Source organism: Bombus huntii, chromosome 3, assembly GCF_024542735.1.
Source record: "Bombus huntii isolate Logan2020A chromosome 3, iyBomHunt1.1, whole genome shotgun sequence".
Taxonomy (NCBI): Eukaryota; Metazoa; Arthropoda; class Insecta; order Hymenoptera; family Apidae; genus Bombus; species Bombus huntii.
The window spans coordinates 15,663,169-15,680,856 of NC_066240.1; the positions used below are offsets into that span (position 1 = coordinate 15,663,169).

The 17,688-nt window shown below is 35.3% G+C and overlaps 1 protein-coding gene across 2 annotated transcripts in view; it reads left to right on the plus strand.

Annotated features, from left to right (window-relative positions):
- LOC126864179 (transcriptional regulator Myc-2-like) overlaps positions 1-17,688 on the plus strand; it is a 214,771-nt gene that overhangs the window by 97,570 nt on the left and 99,513 nt on the right. The gene's annotated exons all lie outside the window — the stretch shown is intronic.

A 17,688-nucleotide genomic window follows, 5' to 3' on the forward strand; every position in this document is an offset into this window, starting at 1 on the left:
GTTTCACCGAGAGGCCAGTCAGCTGGTGCTCCCCACTCTTGATACGTCACTGTGTACACTCCTCCGTCGTTCTTTACGGATTTTCAATTCCACGGGTCGTTCTCTCCTGTGATTTCGCTTATATAGAACCGTGATGGAGCTCATTGTCCATCGGGGGATTGGAAAACGTGTCTCTCGTGTCTCTCGCGATCCGATGTAAAAATTTTGTTTCTACCAGTGGCCCCGTGAAAGTCTCCACAACCAATAAATACGTTGATTAACGCACGCTTTTACCTATTCGAACGGTGGATTAGATTTTCACCGCAACGATATTAGAAACGATCGTTCGGTTTGATTTATGCGCCATACTCGTTAATTTGTTTCATCGGCTGCAGCATGAAAGTCTACACAAGTAATGAGAATTTTGATTAATACACTGTAACTGTATAATGCATATAATTCAGTGGGTGATATAGGAAGAGGAAAGATCGTTAATCTTATTGCTTTTAATGCTACTACAATTTTCCAATAAATATTTATTTAATCGTAAAATTATATTGATATTCGAAATAATAGATTACATGAAAATTTATAAAAATAATGGGATTCGAACAAATACGCGATTATGCAACGAAGATTAGTCTGTATTTGTCATTTTTCTATCGGCTTGATAATATTAAAAAACGTATATTCGAAACGATTTTATACTTTCACAATCGATAAAATACCGTGGCACAGATACAAACGAATCAAATTTTTTATTAAATTTCCAAAAGTTCACGACGCAATGTTAATTCTTGCAGAATATTTCCATCGTGCATTTGCACTATGTACATGCAACATTTCGTAACTCGTGATTCATTGCTTCTTGATCGATGAACTTGTTTCTACGAATGCTCGAAGGGAAAAAACAGTAATAGCGTGATTTACTGAGCAGCTTTGTACCTTGTTACACTGCTTCTGTTTCTATCGACATCCGTTCAATATTATTCTATTATACTTATAAACATTCGTCTTCGATAATGTACTACTCGCGAAACTTATAGCGTAGGGACATGTAGTACACGCTTTCACGAGTTCTACTTTACGACATAACTTTAATATACTTTCTCAAATAATTGTTCCATTATCGAATTTAAATCGACTACGGTTCGGTCACTATTAATTTCAAAACAAAGACAAATTATGTTCCAAAGAAGCAGAGCTTAAGATAAATGATCAAACTGAAGATGACATGCATGACCGCCCACGTTAATTACGTGAGCATATTATATACATAATCCTATGGTAAGGTCCATTTAATTAAGTTTTAATGAAGTACGTGCATGCTTCGCGTGCTTTCCAAATTGATTTTTTAGAAGACAAAAACTACAACAGTATTCTACTAGGTGTACCTTTGCTTAGAGACACATCTACGTACCCTTGCTCCCTAGCAATTTACCTAAATTACCTTCGAGAAGGTAGCATCACACAAAGTAGAGCTTCTTAATTTGAAAATAACATGCACCCACTTTTACAAAGTAAAGTATAGCCCAACTACATGGAAATTACATTTTTTTCTATTCGATAAAAAAAAATATGTAAGTTTAACTATTCGCCTTTCCGTCGTACCGATTTTGCGCTATTTATATCAGGCGACACAGCAGATTATGCAAATGAAGTTAAAGTCAGTCGAGAGTTGTCACAATCTCATTATCAACATTCAAATTACAACTAACAAAAATGATGTTTCAATACATCGTTTGGAATAATGGAAAAATTATAATAACATGAAAACGATGTTAATTTAAGACTATCTAGACTTAGAACGTGCTTGCAATCACCAGTCTGTTCACGTCGACAGCAAGAAGAAAAATCCGCCAAAGAAAAGCAGGTATGAACAGATCTATAAATATTAATATCCACATATCATGTTCACTCGGATTGAAACTCGTTACCAAGTTGAATTCGTTGGGTAATCGCTGGTAATAACGCGGCGTGATACTGAAGCAACGAACGTAAAAAGCGAGTGCAGGTAGCGCGAGATGCAAAATTACACAGTACCACGGTGAAAATTAACTCGTTTCAAGTCTTCAAAAGGCAACCATATGGTGTAGCCTGAATATCGTTGAAAGAGCAAGGCCGAGCAAGGAGTCATCTTCTAATTCAGTCGAGGGAATAATGACATGTTGTAGCGTAGATCATGAATAAATTCGAACGAAGCCAGAAAAAGTTTAAAATTTTTATATTTCTTTCTACAGAAGCTTCTCAGTATGTATTTCGTTACTAAAGAATTACGAGAATAATATCAGAACACGAAGGCCGCAGATGAAAAGCACGATAGCAGAGCAATTTTAAAATTCGATGTGTCGTCAACCAATCTCATATCGAAACTATCTTTCCGCTTGATTTTGGGGTTAAATATGCGTTGTTGAACATTTAAAAAATATTAGGAACGTTAATTGCACAGAAAAATTGCATTAATTAAAATTAATTAAGATTAACACAGTGATTAATCCAACGTCGTTCATCTCTTATAAAAAATTGTAGATTTATGGCTTATTTAAAAAAAAATAATAGTCATATATTCTTGTCATATAAGAATTAACATGGTTATTTTTGTTTTATTTTCCTTTTTTATTTGGACATAAATATTCTAAACTGAGAGAATTATTGCACGGTGCATTCCTTCGCCATGAAATGTAAATTCCGAACATTTCTGCAACTATCATTAAGTGGCAATCGTTCGACATATTCCTTTTTCACGACGTGAAGAGTGAAACGCGAGGGAAAAACTGGAACAAAATCGAAATGGTTCGAAGCTGTCCCCGAAAAGGATGAAATTAACCGGTGATTTGTATTCACCGAACGGCGAATAATTTTTGCGTATAAATTATTTAAATGATCGACAATAAAAAAGAAAACGGAGGGTTGGCGAGCAATTTTAACGATCGAGTTACCCGACGCAAATAGCGGCGCGATCGATGGTTCCTTTTTGTTCCTCAAGTAAGTCACGTGGTGAAACCTTTCTTCGAAGGACGGCGAACAATCGCACGTGCGACCGCTATTCGCACGTAAATCTAGTGCTCTCGACCAAAGATCCGCAATTTTTCATGCTTATCTGTTTATTTTCATCGAAAGAACAACGATTTCTTTAATCAATACGTTTGCAAAATAAAAGCTAATATCCAGAGGAAAGGTATAATTAGAAATTGACTTTGTGATATGCAAGCATCCAATTAAACTTGCTATGATCCTGAAATTTCTTGTGTCTCGGAAAAAGGACTTGTAATATTTAAGAAAGATATTTAACACAAAATTAATACGTTCAATGTTCAAATATCGATAACATTACTCGCTCAATTAGGAAACTGTATTAAAACGACAAAGATTCGAAATAATTTATGAGTCATTCTTATCTATCTTCTGCCTAATCCTAACGCATTATAACGTTCATATATCAAAAATCAACGAGATTCGTCAGAAAGAAACTTAGCCACGGTGAATGTACCGATCTGTTACGATCACATGTTCGGAAATTATAATAAATGGTATTTCATAGATTTCTACCAGAAGGTGAAAGCGCGTTATTAAGTGAAATATCTCTTTGCTTAGAAAATTATTTAAAATGAAACGTAGAAAGCAGCGTGGCGGGATTCGGTCAAGTCATAGAGCAATCATATTAATAACCACGTTCGTCGACGTTCCGCACGAGAATCGACGATTTGAGAAAGATGAAAGATTTCGCTTTTGACGAACCATCGTGGAACCAGTGAAATCGGCAGGGAGTTGATTCCTGTGCGAAAGTGCTTCCTTGACGTGCATCAGCGACCTGCCTTAATGCAATGCGCATATGTAATAATGATCAGCGCATGCCGGGTACAATGACTTGGTAAACGCCAAGCTGCACGCAAACGGCGCAACTGTCTTGCCCACGGATGCATATCCTTTTGTACTAGCGGAATGGCACACGTAATATTTTCAGTGGATTAATTAAAAGGCAATGCTGTCGTTGTGTTGTCTCTTCAACTTTTCTCGATCCTATCGTATAGAGTCGAGTATCTTTTTAAAATGTCTGATTCTCTGATCAATTTAATTTTTGTATTAATTTTTCAGAATATTTATTAGTTTGTAGAAATTTCTTTACATTCGTTTTTAAAATTATCAATAATTATGCTAGGAATAAGGAATTTTATATTACTAGAAATATTATGAAAAAAAATATTTATTAATATATGAATTTTTTTAATTCACCACAATAATGTGCAATGTGTAAAAAAGATAACGGATATTTATCTTAGATTGTATTTTCGTGGTATATATGTGAGAATGCGAAAGATAAGTGGACGAAGAATTTAATAATGCATAAAATTAGTCTTGTAAATAAATTAGGGAAAACAATTAGAATGAAATTACAGTATTACGAAAACTGAATGGAAATGTTGAATATAGTATGAGCACGTGGGTTATGTAATTATTACACCAGATATGACCATATCGCTATGCATGAAATCGGAGCATGCAACACTTAGCAAATAAGTATAATATTATCATAATTATTCCATTCAACCGCGGTCGACAAATGTTTATTAAACAACAGCCATTACTAATATAATTATCTTTTTACCATTAAGGTTAATTTTTAACTTTAATATTTGATCACATTAGTTTCATTAAATAATAGATAAAATAATTCGTTTGTAATGTGAACAACAGTTTACCTGTCTCTTTCTGAAATCAATCAATCCAAAGTATCAACTTCTGCTAATAGAATAGAAAATGTCCATTAATTGAAACGACATTAACCAATGTGATCGATTAATTGATGGCAAGTAAAAGACGTTCTTTTGGAGTTCATAGCTGGAACATACGTATAATACTTGGCTGGCTAAAGAGCTTTGTTTCTGCAACTCATTGTGGAACGACTTCTCCCATAAGTACTTACGTAGCACGCATTGTGTGCTACACGTACACAAGCAAAATCGACACAGAATGTATGCAACTCTTGTTTAATTTACATTATGCAAGACTAATGCCATTTCCACGCCTATTTAAGTCGACGTGTTCAGCTTAATCAAAGCATGTCCTAAATTACTACGCTGAAGTTAAAAGCGATAGCGAAGGCTATTAGCTGTAGTATCTGGCGTGTCGTTCGGTATACCGTTAAGAAGTACGAGGATTAATTACTAAATTGTTTTAATTACTAAAAAATTGGTAAAAATATTTCAGCTTAAATTTATCCAAATCAAAAATTATCCAAACATCATTCGCATTAGATACGTTACATCAGCACGTTTTCATAAATATATATTTAGATATACAAATCCTTTATCTTTTATTTCTCTTTAGATCTATGTTTCATAAATTTTGAATTATTACCAAAGCCAGAAACAATTCAACGTTAAAGTAATTATTTTAAAAGTACGTCAAAAGTACGTTTTTTTCTCTCTTTTTACAGACAAGATTTTAAAGCACAGGGAATCGAGTGATACGATGATATATAAAATGTAAATTTTATTGTCCTTTCTTTATCGGATTAAAAATTTTCCCAGTAATCTGTTAAATTCGTTTCAACGTCATTTTTATAAAATTTTCTGTTATTTATGAAACTTTATATCCTGAAGTTTGCAGATTTTTCTCTATAAAGCTTCTTTTGTCGTAGAAATCAACATATTTGAAATCACGATTCATTTTCTACCATCTTTGTGGCGTGCTTCATTCATACATCTTTCTTTGCACTTGAAAAGACGCAGCTCTACAGAAAATGATCTTATATCTATGTCTGCCTTTCCATTTTCAACGATACGCTTTCAGGCAAGCAGACAAAAGTACGTACATAAACAGCATTTAGACTGTAACAACGTCACAGTCAGGACTTGTTGCCCTTATGAGAATTTATCGAAATTCACGCTTGTCAGTTTTCGCAAATAATTTCGTTCTTTGAAAAACTATTCGACGTCCTATCGGTCGTAGTTTAATTTCTAACTGTGTAAGACACGATATTGCTAGAATTAATTCCTTCCCTTGGTATAAAAAATTTAATTGTACATCTCTGAATATTTTTTTTATGTATGCTTCTGCATGATGCCTTAAACGTTGCAATTTATTAAAGACGAAAAATTAAACAAACATTTTTAATTAATGAATATCGGCTTTTAGATGTTCTACGCTTCATATACTTCCATGAAGAGAATGAACTACATATTGGTAATATATAAAAGACAAATACTCGACGATCGTTGAGTGAATTTTGTAAAAATTTCAGTTTGCAATTGAAAGCGCTATCGACCTGTATTGATTGAGTGCAGTGCTTATCGTTCGTCGTTAGTGGAAATTATCTATTTTCAGCGTGCGTATGATACACACGAACGTATACAGAGTGTCCGCCCAGTCAGCTATTCAAACTTCGCACGCGTGATTAACGAATTATTCTGACAAAAGATGTCACGTATACTATAAGTTTGTTTCAATATTCAGATGAACATTGTTTATGAATTAATTACGAGGCTTCCTAATAAAAGATATTTCCTAATAATAAAATAAAGTTTGTGTATGACATTTCGTCTTTCAAGCTTCATTTAATCATTTCAATAGAATTTATGGTGCTCGATATTTTTTAAAGTACGCAACATGTGAATTGATATACATATAGGTTATTATTGCCAATCAATCCAATGAAAAGCCGTGTAATATTATAAAATATGGTCTACGATATTGATTCGTGGTAAGTGTATATAGTAATTCGAAATAGTAAACGGGTACTTCGTTAGGCTATATATCATAGGGACACAACTAACAGCGAATTATACATTAGGAAGTTTGATGGAAAATTAGAAGGAAAATCGGAATAAAATTAGAAAAATAGTTTGAATGCGACGAAATCTTATAGTATTTCGTATTAAAACAGAAGTAACAGTCACGTAATAGTTATTAGATCAGTGTATCACTTTTGTTTTTTTTTTTTTTTTTAATGTTTTGTTGAACGAGTACAAAGTTTATTGAATATCTCATGTAAACATCTCAGGTATAAAGTGCAAATAAATTGTACGTCTATGTGAGTAGTTCTTTGGAAAAATGGAACAGATAAAATTCTTATATTTACTCTTGAGTAAGGAAGGAAACGTATGATTAAATGTAAAGGCGTTACGAAAGTTATATTTTTGAATAAATTTATAGAAATATTTTTTATATCCATGATAGAAATTATAGGAGTCTCTATGGTGTTTCGCCTACATACTGCATTGCTGAACAGCAATGATGCAGCATTGATGAATGCAGGATAACTTCGTCGTCATCGACGTATTCTTAAGATTCAACTATCATCGGTGAATTGTATTTTCCATGACTGAATCACAAAATAGATATTATATGTATGCATGTGTACGAGACTACTGTCCCATGTTCTGTAATACCGACTTCCTACATATTCAATTCAATCAACAAAGGCGATAAATATATCATGTAACGAAATGACATTCGCTTTGAACACTCGCATTTCAATACAGAATACAATGAAAGAAAGCGATAATGCTACCTGCATTGATTGAATGTCAAGTTTATCGTGCATTTAATCGAGGTGTCAAGTGTATTTTACCTCTAGTCAATAATAAAATCTGTTACCAATACTTGGCAAATTAAGGAAGGTAATTAAAGGACAGCAAGTACTATCGAATGATAAAACAGTAACAGTTATGAATATCTACTTTATCAACACTGCTGATAACTACATACTGTATTACCAACATAAACCGTACGTCGGTAACTGTAGATTGCCCCTACTTAACGTCGCGTGCGACACGAAAATAATATGGGGAGTTACGTGAGCATCACCCGAAATAGTAGGACGTGAAAATTTATCGAATATCACACTTATTGTGCATCCCGTTGGTGTTCCATACATACATATTAACACAAGTAAAGTACAGAATAGGCATGACATTTCTCTATTTAGTTAATGCTATTAAAATATTTCTTAACTACTTGAAAGAAATTACTAATAACTTAGGAACTTTTCAATTAATTTTCATGGTAGTGAGCTTTTTATTAGAACCGAATGCAAAATATATATACGTATGTGCATATCTAATAGAATTTTTAAAGCGTTGTTGAGTCGGTAAACGTAAGCCATGTATCATGTAGTTGACGCGTGATCTGCTAGGTGGCACAACATGTTCGATCGAATGATAAAATTTAAACCTTATTGCGCGAATGAAATATTAAAAGTTAAAAAATTTTATTACACGATAATTTTAAAAATCTGTAACATTATCTTAGATATATAAAAATACGTTTAACTCAAATGAATCTTAACGCGAAGGTCTTTCACAATTTTTTATTTATTCCAAAGTACATACAAAGAATCTTCTGGCCTAAAACTTTTATAGTCGATTAACCGCTTCCGAAATTTCACCTAAAACTATTTCCTTTGAATACATTTTGACATTCTATTCTAATCAACTCTAAAACCTGTTTCCGACTAGTTAGTTTGAAGTTCTAATTCAGGCCCTTGCTCAAACTTATCTATTCATTCATAGTTCCTAAGTAGGTCAAAAATGTTTACCGTCGTATCGTCTATTACTTTTCATATACCCAATGCTTCATTTAGAAATAAAATTTGCATTTGTAATTCCACGACATCGTAATCCGTAACTTCGCCGCAAGTTAACAAATTAACTTTCTCGAATATTCGCAAACCAGTGAGATATCATTCCCCACTTCCAGGTTAGTCGATCGATTACAAAATCGCGTCATTCCCTAATATCAATTTCCCTCAATTTTGGTTCGCCTTGTCGAGCAATCGTAGCTTCCTTTGCACCTGGTTAGTTCCATGTAAATAAGGAATATTAACGAAGCCGTTAATCCAATAAGATTTAAAAAGCGTTTAATTTTAATTCCCTTCGTGATTATCTCTATCGCATATTTAAATCGACAGCGATACGATCGAACTTTTTCGGTAACTAAAAGCCGACTACAAAATCTCCATGACACACTGGCGAAACAGAAAAATCAAAATCAGAATGTGATTGTCCCTTGGTAACCTGTATTCGAGGACTCGATGAGAAATTAGCGATTCTAAGCAGTTTCTTTTCTGTGCACACGCACTGCGTTTACACACGTGTTCGACATAGCCAACGCTCGTTAATTACTTGGCGCCAATGATACCTATTTGAATTTCCTATTTCTTGCGTCTTATCGATCGTCGTGACATGTTCTTTATGGCAGCTTCGTGTCTGTTCTGTTCGAAGAATAACGTTTCCTTATTCGTTTCTAGAATAATTAAATAGTACGTCCGAGTCTTAGCACAACCCTCAGACTCGAACTTTATTTTTCTTCGGTTGAACGAGGGTACGTGTGAAATACACGGGTAGAAAATGAGTTTGTTGTTTTACGATATATTATATACATTGTTAAATTCGTTCGCGTTATCGATAAAAGGTATAAATACTCTATGAAATTTTCTACAATGTATTTTGTACCTTCGAATCGTTATTACAGAGGATATGCGCCAACTATGCACAAAATTTGAAGCAAACCGATGACCCGAATGTTACGCGTTCCCTCTGTCAAAGCAACGGCATACGCTACGAGCCATTAGATAACAACCGTTTCCTTTACTATCAGACATTCAAACGCGTTATATTATCGGAATATTTTATTTTATATTTTAAATTGTCCGCGATATTTTAAATGTCTGGGGATAAAGTTACATTAAATTAAAAATTCCATAATTAATCTCACTGATACCAATTTAGGAGTAACTCGTAAACACAAATTTTTCTGAAAACCTTGTGAAAGAATGAAAGAGAATTCTAAACCTTCGAACATAACAATCTTCGTACATCACTGTATAAAATTCTACGCCAAATGTACGATCTTACCATCGAGACTTTAAGATACCTACAGTTAAAGAAGAAATATGCAAATTCGGTAATAGATATAACATAAGAATTAACAACCACCAAAACCCACTAGTTACCCAATTATTTGACACGACGGATCAGATCCGCAGGATAAAGAGACATTACCCTCTAGGTTTAAACATTAGATTCAGCTAGAATCGAATATAATCGATAATCATTTATTATTCGCAATTATTATTCTCAATGAGAATACATTGTAAACTACTTTCAAATAAAACAAAAAAAAGAAAATGTACGATCTATACTGAAACGCCCTATATAGAATCACAAAAAGTCCAAAAATCACGACACTGGCATTCAAATGGAAAAATTTGAATGCCAGTTTTTTTTTTTTTTTTTTTAACTAAATTAAATAAAAAAAAAAAAACTGGCATTCAAATTTTTCCTCGGAAGAATGACACATCCTGTTCTCTCTTTCGACCAAACGAAAAGAGAAAAGAACGCTTGGAGTGTACCGATAAAAAATGCTCGATAAGCTCATTATCGCAAACGCAAGTTCATCGCTAGTTGGAGCGTCGCGTCTTCTCCGTTGTGGCGGAGGCGAGCAGCCAGCAAAGCGATGGTGCGTGCGCGATCGAGCACGCGAACGGATCCTAAAGTCATGGAGGCGCGAGCAGGTGGTACCCGCATTCGAATCAAACGAAAAAATCCCGGGAAGAAATAAACGGCTAGGCGGACCGAGTCTGCCACATCGGGGCAAATTTAATTGGCCGTTCGTTTTATTTGAACGTTAGTATGGAATTAAATGGCGATACTCACCGGACGAGGTTGCGCGTCGACGACGAGGACAAAAATGGCGTTCTCGTTGTCGTCGTCGTCGTCGTCGTCGTCGTCGTCGTCGTGGTTCGATGATAAGATCGCGCGATTAAAGGCTTCAGCGTCTCTAACAACGCCGGTGAATCAGGTGTTCTAGGAGTTCTAGGAGACGAGAACACGTGCCACGAGCAATACGAATTAATTAGATAGAAAATGATGGAAACTCGAACTGATTAACAACCTCTTCGATATGATAATTCCTGTATTTAGAAGTTTTCATTTTTATTACTTGCTATGTGACGATATTTTATTTATTCGCGTGGAGGACAAATTACGTAACTTGTGGAATTAAATGTGCAAAGAAATGTAATTAGCAATTATTCTGTTCTGCTCGGATTTGTTTATGAATAGAGGAATAAAATTTGTACGAATAAAGTATGTGAAAATTTTGGGAAGAAAATATGTTTAGCGATGCAATTGTGAAGAATAAATGCGAAGAGATCGGGAAGATCGATATTATTAACGTTGAAAACAATTTAAATGTACGATGATAACGATAAAAGGAGATATTATCGCAGTTTGTAAAAGAAAGAATAAAAGTCAGAAATAAAAAAAAAAAAGATTAATTCTCGTGTAAGGATAAAGGAAAAAGGAAAGACGCAAAGGGAAAGAAACTGGCTGGAACTCGTAAAAAAACACAATTTGCTTGAAATGTGGACCACAGCCAGTTTCGGCGTGAAGCTTTCATCGGGGCCCGCGTTTTACGTTTCAATCATGCTAACGATACATTTTCTGAAACATTATGCGGAGTACATTGCAACGAAATTGCAGTGCGGCAGCTCGTACTGGGGCAAGTTCGTGTGTTGCACCTGCAAAACGAGGCAGAACTAATGCAGCCATCTTGTTCGATCGATGTTGCGCACGAAAGAAAAAGTTTATAACGGATAACGTAAAAGACTCGAGTTTTGCAATATTCCGTCTATAGTATAAAGATGGATAAACAATATCCGCGCAGTTTTTTTTCATTTTCTTCGAAATTCTACCCTAGCTGAGTGCCGTCGTTCGTTCATAATTTGTAAAACACAATTTTTTAAAAAATCTGCGTGTATCTACAAATATGATTTTCGAGACAATTTTTCAAATAATAGATATTTTTAATCGTCAAATCAGGTTGACAATTGTATCTTTAAATTTTATATTTATCAATTATAGGGCATTGTTAATTAGGAAACCATTTCCTTACGGTCAAGACCGTTAAAGAAGATTGACAACCCGCATAGACTTTGTATGCCTTCCATCTAGTTGTATTTAATCGCGGTCACTATAAAAAATTTCCAGTTAAATTATTACGTATGACTCGTACGTAGTCGGATATAACATATATTATCATAATATAAAAGATTTGTCTGATAATATATTTATCGATTTTACGTAGAGTAATATAACAACAGATAGTATAATATGATTAACGATTATTTTCTTCGTGGATCGCGTACAATTATTTTATACGTTTAATCGTGCAGCTGAAATATTAATTGTAAAATTTTCGAAAGTACTTTTCACTTTCGTAATTAACGATCTTACAAAGAATTTAATGAAAGTATAAAATTGCTATGCATATTCGCAATAACAGTCAAATGCGCCTTTCCCGAGTGTTTTCTTTTTTTTTTTTTTTTTTTTTAAGAAACGGATAGCGAACGAGTAACTCATTCGAAGAAATGTTAATTGAAGTGTAATAACTTTTGATCAACGAAACAATCTTGATAAAGAACTGAAGTATACTGATTTCTATAATTTAGTTTCAATTATTCGAATAGAAAGTACATGGATAATTAAAAAACAAGAGTGCTCGAAGGCGTGTAATCACAAACGTAAGCGATTTATAGTGATTATAAACAGAGCTGCTCCAGACCTCAAAAATAGCTGCTTAGAAGATACTGTTATAGAAACTCGAATCTATTCTTAACCTGAGCCCAAAATGATGTTCTGAATCCTGAGCCCAAAAATACTGTTAACTAATCTTCTTTTCACGTAAGAAACCCCTCGTCGTTGAACATCTTCGTGTAAAATCACACAAAGATCACGTGATAAGTCCATTTCCGTTGATTTTCTGATTTTCACCGATGGCTAAAAAATAGTACGTGAACCTAAACCAAACGCAAGTAATATTTTTGAAATATCCAAACTTATGACAAATATATTTGATTTCAAAATCGCTTAGAAAGACTCCATCGCTGATATAAAATGTTAAAATAATTGCGGTATAAAAATTGAAAAGTCCGATCTATGATGTTTCTGCTCCTTCTACGATCTTCGTATACATATACATATTTTACAACGTACAATGTGCCATTGAATTTCTGCTTGAGAATCTTTCAACATCCACGATCGTTATACACAATCGTATTTTTAATTGTCAGTGCGCCAAAAAGAGACGAACGGAAAATCACGAGGAGATCGTGGAACGTCATCGCGACAACCCTTTGCAGCCGTTCAGGCTAACTACGATCGCGTAATGGTTCCTCGGGCGGTTGTTTTGCGCGTCGCGGCGCGTATTTTAATGCAACAAAATTGCCGGTCTGCAGGCCGGGCAAGGGTGAATTTCATACACCTGCATGATTTTATATACACCTGCGGAAGAGTTGTACGGTTAAAGAGCGCGAGACGGCAGCCATGTCGCGCGTAAAGTGGCAAGGTTAAACCGTACATACGCGACTTCTCGTCAAAATGGAAAGGAGGAGGCAACGAGACGAGGACGGTAAAAGCGAAAAAGGGCGGAGAGAAAATAAATGCTCGCCTCTTATAAATACTTTTTCCATCGAATGGCAGAACTCGTCGTACCTCCGGAAATATTTGTTCTGCTACATAAGTTTCAGATATACATCCGTGCAACCGGCGTCGCATTCGAATAGATACGCATCCGTTTCGACGTTGTTGGGGAGGATGAATTAACGAGAGAGGTAGAGATGAAGGCCGACGTATATGAGCAGCATGATTGTACAGGATTTATGAAATGCTTCGACTCCCCATTTTTAATCCATTAAGCATCAACGTCGCGTTTAACATTTCATTTGCAATCTTTTCTTTTCTTCCTTTTTCTTTTTCAAACATCGACTTCTTGCTCGTTTTTCGAACATCGTTACGATAAGAGGGAATTTCGACAATTTCTTTACTGTTTTGTTCGCCGATCGCTGTTCTTACGCCAACGTTCTATAATTTTACGAAATTTCAAGAAATCTAAGTTTTCTTATTCGTGATTGGTACAGTAGGTTTCCGTGGTATCCAGTAATAATTATTATATTTAGATACGTTTTCGAATAGGTATTGACGCGTCTACATAATTTTTATTTCACTGTTTGGCTTAACGAATCGCGTGACTTCTTTGTGCAATTCGCCGTTCACAGTGCGATGTGTACGATGGTAGTGTTTGGTTTGAAATTAAGTTTAATTAATGGTCGTCAGATGGGAATGGAACGTGAGTACACGACACGTAACACGTAAGTTGGAAAATTTGGATCCAAGTGAGATCGATTAAGTAAGGTCCGAACGAGGCATTATTGATTTAGCAATTTTCTAGGAGAAATCGTAGTAATTTACGTGCAGACGCTACTTTTAAAAGACATACAGATATTTGCAATTCTAACTTTGATAATTTGATGTTTTAAACACTTCGTATTGTCGTTGTATTCGTAAAATCTTGCACCAACGGCGTAAACAAAATTAATTATACACCTCTTTTAAGAAATTTAATCAAAAAATTCATTTACATATTCTAAAGCATGTATGAAAATAGGGAAAGTCAAGAAATATCGTGTTCCAAAAGTTCGCTAAAGTAATTATACCAATCTGAAAGAGATGGCTAATTTAGAAGTACACAAAGTAATCTTGCAACAAAATTGTTCGAAATTACGCTTACCCAACCACATTGCCAAAGAATATACGGAGATCGAATCATACTTTTGCGTGCGTGGAAATGTACGGCGAATTCAGCACCGTATGCAATTAAGGAAGCCATAATTAGAATGATATCCCTGCAGGGAGCAACAATTTCCGAAAAGATAACGGCTCGAAGACAGAAAAATCGAGCTCGTATCATTTTAGATGCGATATACACGAGACTCGTTAAAAAAGATCGTGCAACCTTCTTTAATCCTTGATCCTTGTCCCTTTGCTGTCCGTATTAAGCATCGCTTTACAAGCCAAGCGTACAGTTTGAGCAATCGAGCTTTGTCAATCAGCTAATCAATTGAATGGAGAAGGACGATTGATGTTAAAGAAGGATCAAAGAGGAAAGATGGATCATTGTACTGTTAATATCCTTCAATCTTCAGGATTAACCGGCAACAGCCTTGAGCGGTTAGTATTAGAGAAGCACAGTGTAATCAGGATAACGGAATTTACTGCAACGTCGTAACTGTGAGCGGTTGAAGATTATTTTATACTATAAAAAAGACTATAAGAATGAATTGCTCTCCCTCTGCCTCTCTCTTTTATTGTTGATCAGGTGATTATAGAATAATACGTGGCAAATATTTCAAGTATAATAAATCTAGTATAATAGTAGTATAATAATTCTATTCTAGTGATTTATGCGTATATTCATGCCGACACGAAGAATTTATTTTACGATTATGAATTTTATTTATGGAGCTTCTTCCGTGGCCACTTTATTTCTCGTTTCTCCCCTGTAATCCCTTCCCAAGTATATTAGATTTCGTATCATTTAGCAGCACTTTCGTATAATTATAAATAAATTTGATATTACGAAAATGAAGTGTAGAAGCTGATAAAAAAACGATTCATTGAGAAATAGGGCTATGTGCAAATACGTTTTGTAGCCACTGAATGTAGAGGGTTCAAACTCTTAAAAAAGTCCATTCGAGATGTGTGTGTGTGTGTGTGTGTGTGTGTGTGTGTGTGTGTGTGTGTGTGTGTGTGTGTGTGTGTGTGTGTATAGAAAAAATATAGAAAATATAGAAAAAAGAAACAGTAATCGCAAGAAGAATAAAGAAAACAGGTTTTCTCGTATTTTTGAAAACGTTTCGATTTAATAACAAAATAATAATAAAATATAATTACTAGCGAAGTTAACATACTTGCCCCCTTTATACGAAGCATAATGAATATACAGCTGAGATAGCTGTAGATAGCTATAAAAGTTTATGTCAATTTGTGACAAATTGGTTCAACAGACACTGGCTTTCTCCATATCCAAACTGGTTTATCACGTAACCAGCAAAAATGGGTTCGTGGAACTGTACACGAAGCCAGATAATATCGCAAAGTTCCACCAACCATGGTTCGAACTTTGCGAGCTGATGGTGGCTGGTTTTTTGTCGAATCATCTCCGGACATCGAAAGCTGTTTCGCTCGTTTCCGTACGCGTCTGCAACAATGTTGCACATCGAAGACGCCAATGAGTCGGCGAATTTTGGACAAAAGAGGGTAGAACCAATCTAAGAAATCTGAAATGAAGCGAAGAGAGAGAGCTCTGTGTGCGGATAAACCGGCTACGATCGTTGAATGAGCTTATCGTCGAGCAAAAAATCAAAGTGAAATGTTTCATTAATTTCACGCGCGCGTATTCGCAACACGAAGTTTGAAGGCTGATGGAAGGTCGATCTTCGTTCTTCTTGTTGCGATCTCGAGCTTGAGCATCATTATTGAGCTGTACCTATCGTTTTATACATTCGCGATAATCGAGGTTCACGAACAAGGTCGTCGGGTTGTTCGTGTAATCTATTCATCACATAACTGTGAAATAAACTACGTCAAATCATAAATTAATTTAAATTAAATTGATTATAGTAAAGCACGATATGGAAAGCCTGCGTTGATGTAGCAACAAAGTTGAATGATACAGATCCAAATGTAAAGAGAATAGAATCAAAGGAATATCGTCTACGATTGAAAAATGTTACTTTTCTTTTTCTCTTATTGCAACACTAGAATTCTACAACTGAGTGAATTAACAGTATCGATCGAAGGTGCTGCTACAATAAGAAAACACTTTTCAGTAGTATGAGTAAATCAACAAAAGTCAACTAAATATCGTTGAAAACCAAATCGCTTTTTCAAACATGCCAAAGATTCATAATCAACTAATATTTGTAATAAAAAACTTTTGCAGTTTTGAAAATGAGAACACGTGCCACGATCTTGATATTACGTTTGGTAGAGATAAACGGCGACTTTCTATCAAAACGACGACCTGGCTATAACACAACTCATCTGTCTTTCCACACGCGGCGCCAAAACCGACATGAAAAAAATCATTTAGTGATTACACCTGCGTTCGATGGTGTTGGTTTGCACCTGGAATTCGATGGCCCAGTTCGGTAAGGGGAATCCGGGCCACTTATCTGCTTCGCTTTTCCACGATGACATCGCTTCGTGTTCCAAACGTAGGAAGTAAAAGTAAACGTCGTACAATCCAGGTGAAACTTTTCGTAGTCGTGATGGACGAGAGGCGAGCGAAAAATTCCGGGAAGGCCGGCTTTTCTGTTGTGTGTTATTCGTGCAAAAAGCGGAGGGTTCGAGCTCCTATGGAGTTTCGACTAATCCAGCTGGCGAAAGAAGAAAAGAGATCACCGGATCTCCCTCTTGTTCCTCTTCCTTTTCTTCTTTTCATCGAGCAAACTTGCCACCCTGCCCCTTCTTACATTTGCACGCAGTTGTCTTCTCTTCCCTTTTTTCATCTGGTCTGCATTTTTCACGTGGCCTTCCACGAAAATCCCGCCGACAAGTATGATTTATCGAACCAAATCCAGAGTACTTCCGACTGGTTGTCGGATTTTAGGGAAATCGAGAGACAAATTCGGTCCCAGCGGACTTGAAAAATGCGTGTCATCCGAGGTATAGCCGAATCATGGCGGAAAAACCTGACCTGAGAAAATGTTGTGGGCTGGTTAAGAAGTTCGGAAGTTATTTTCTCAGGTGGTTTCGAAATAATAATATTTCTTTGGCTTTCTTTTTTGTACTTTAGTGTTATTCTGTTTTCTTCTCTAATTTTTCATTTTGTTTATGATTATTCTTTACCTTTGTTAGAGTCGTA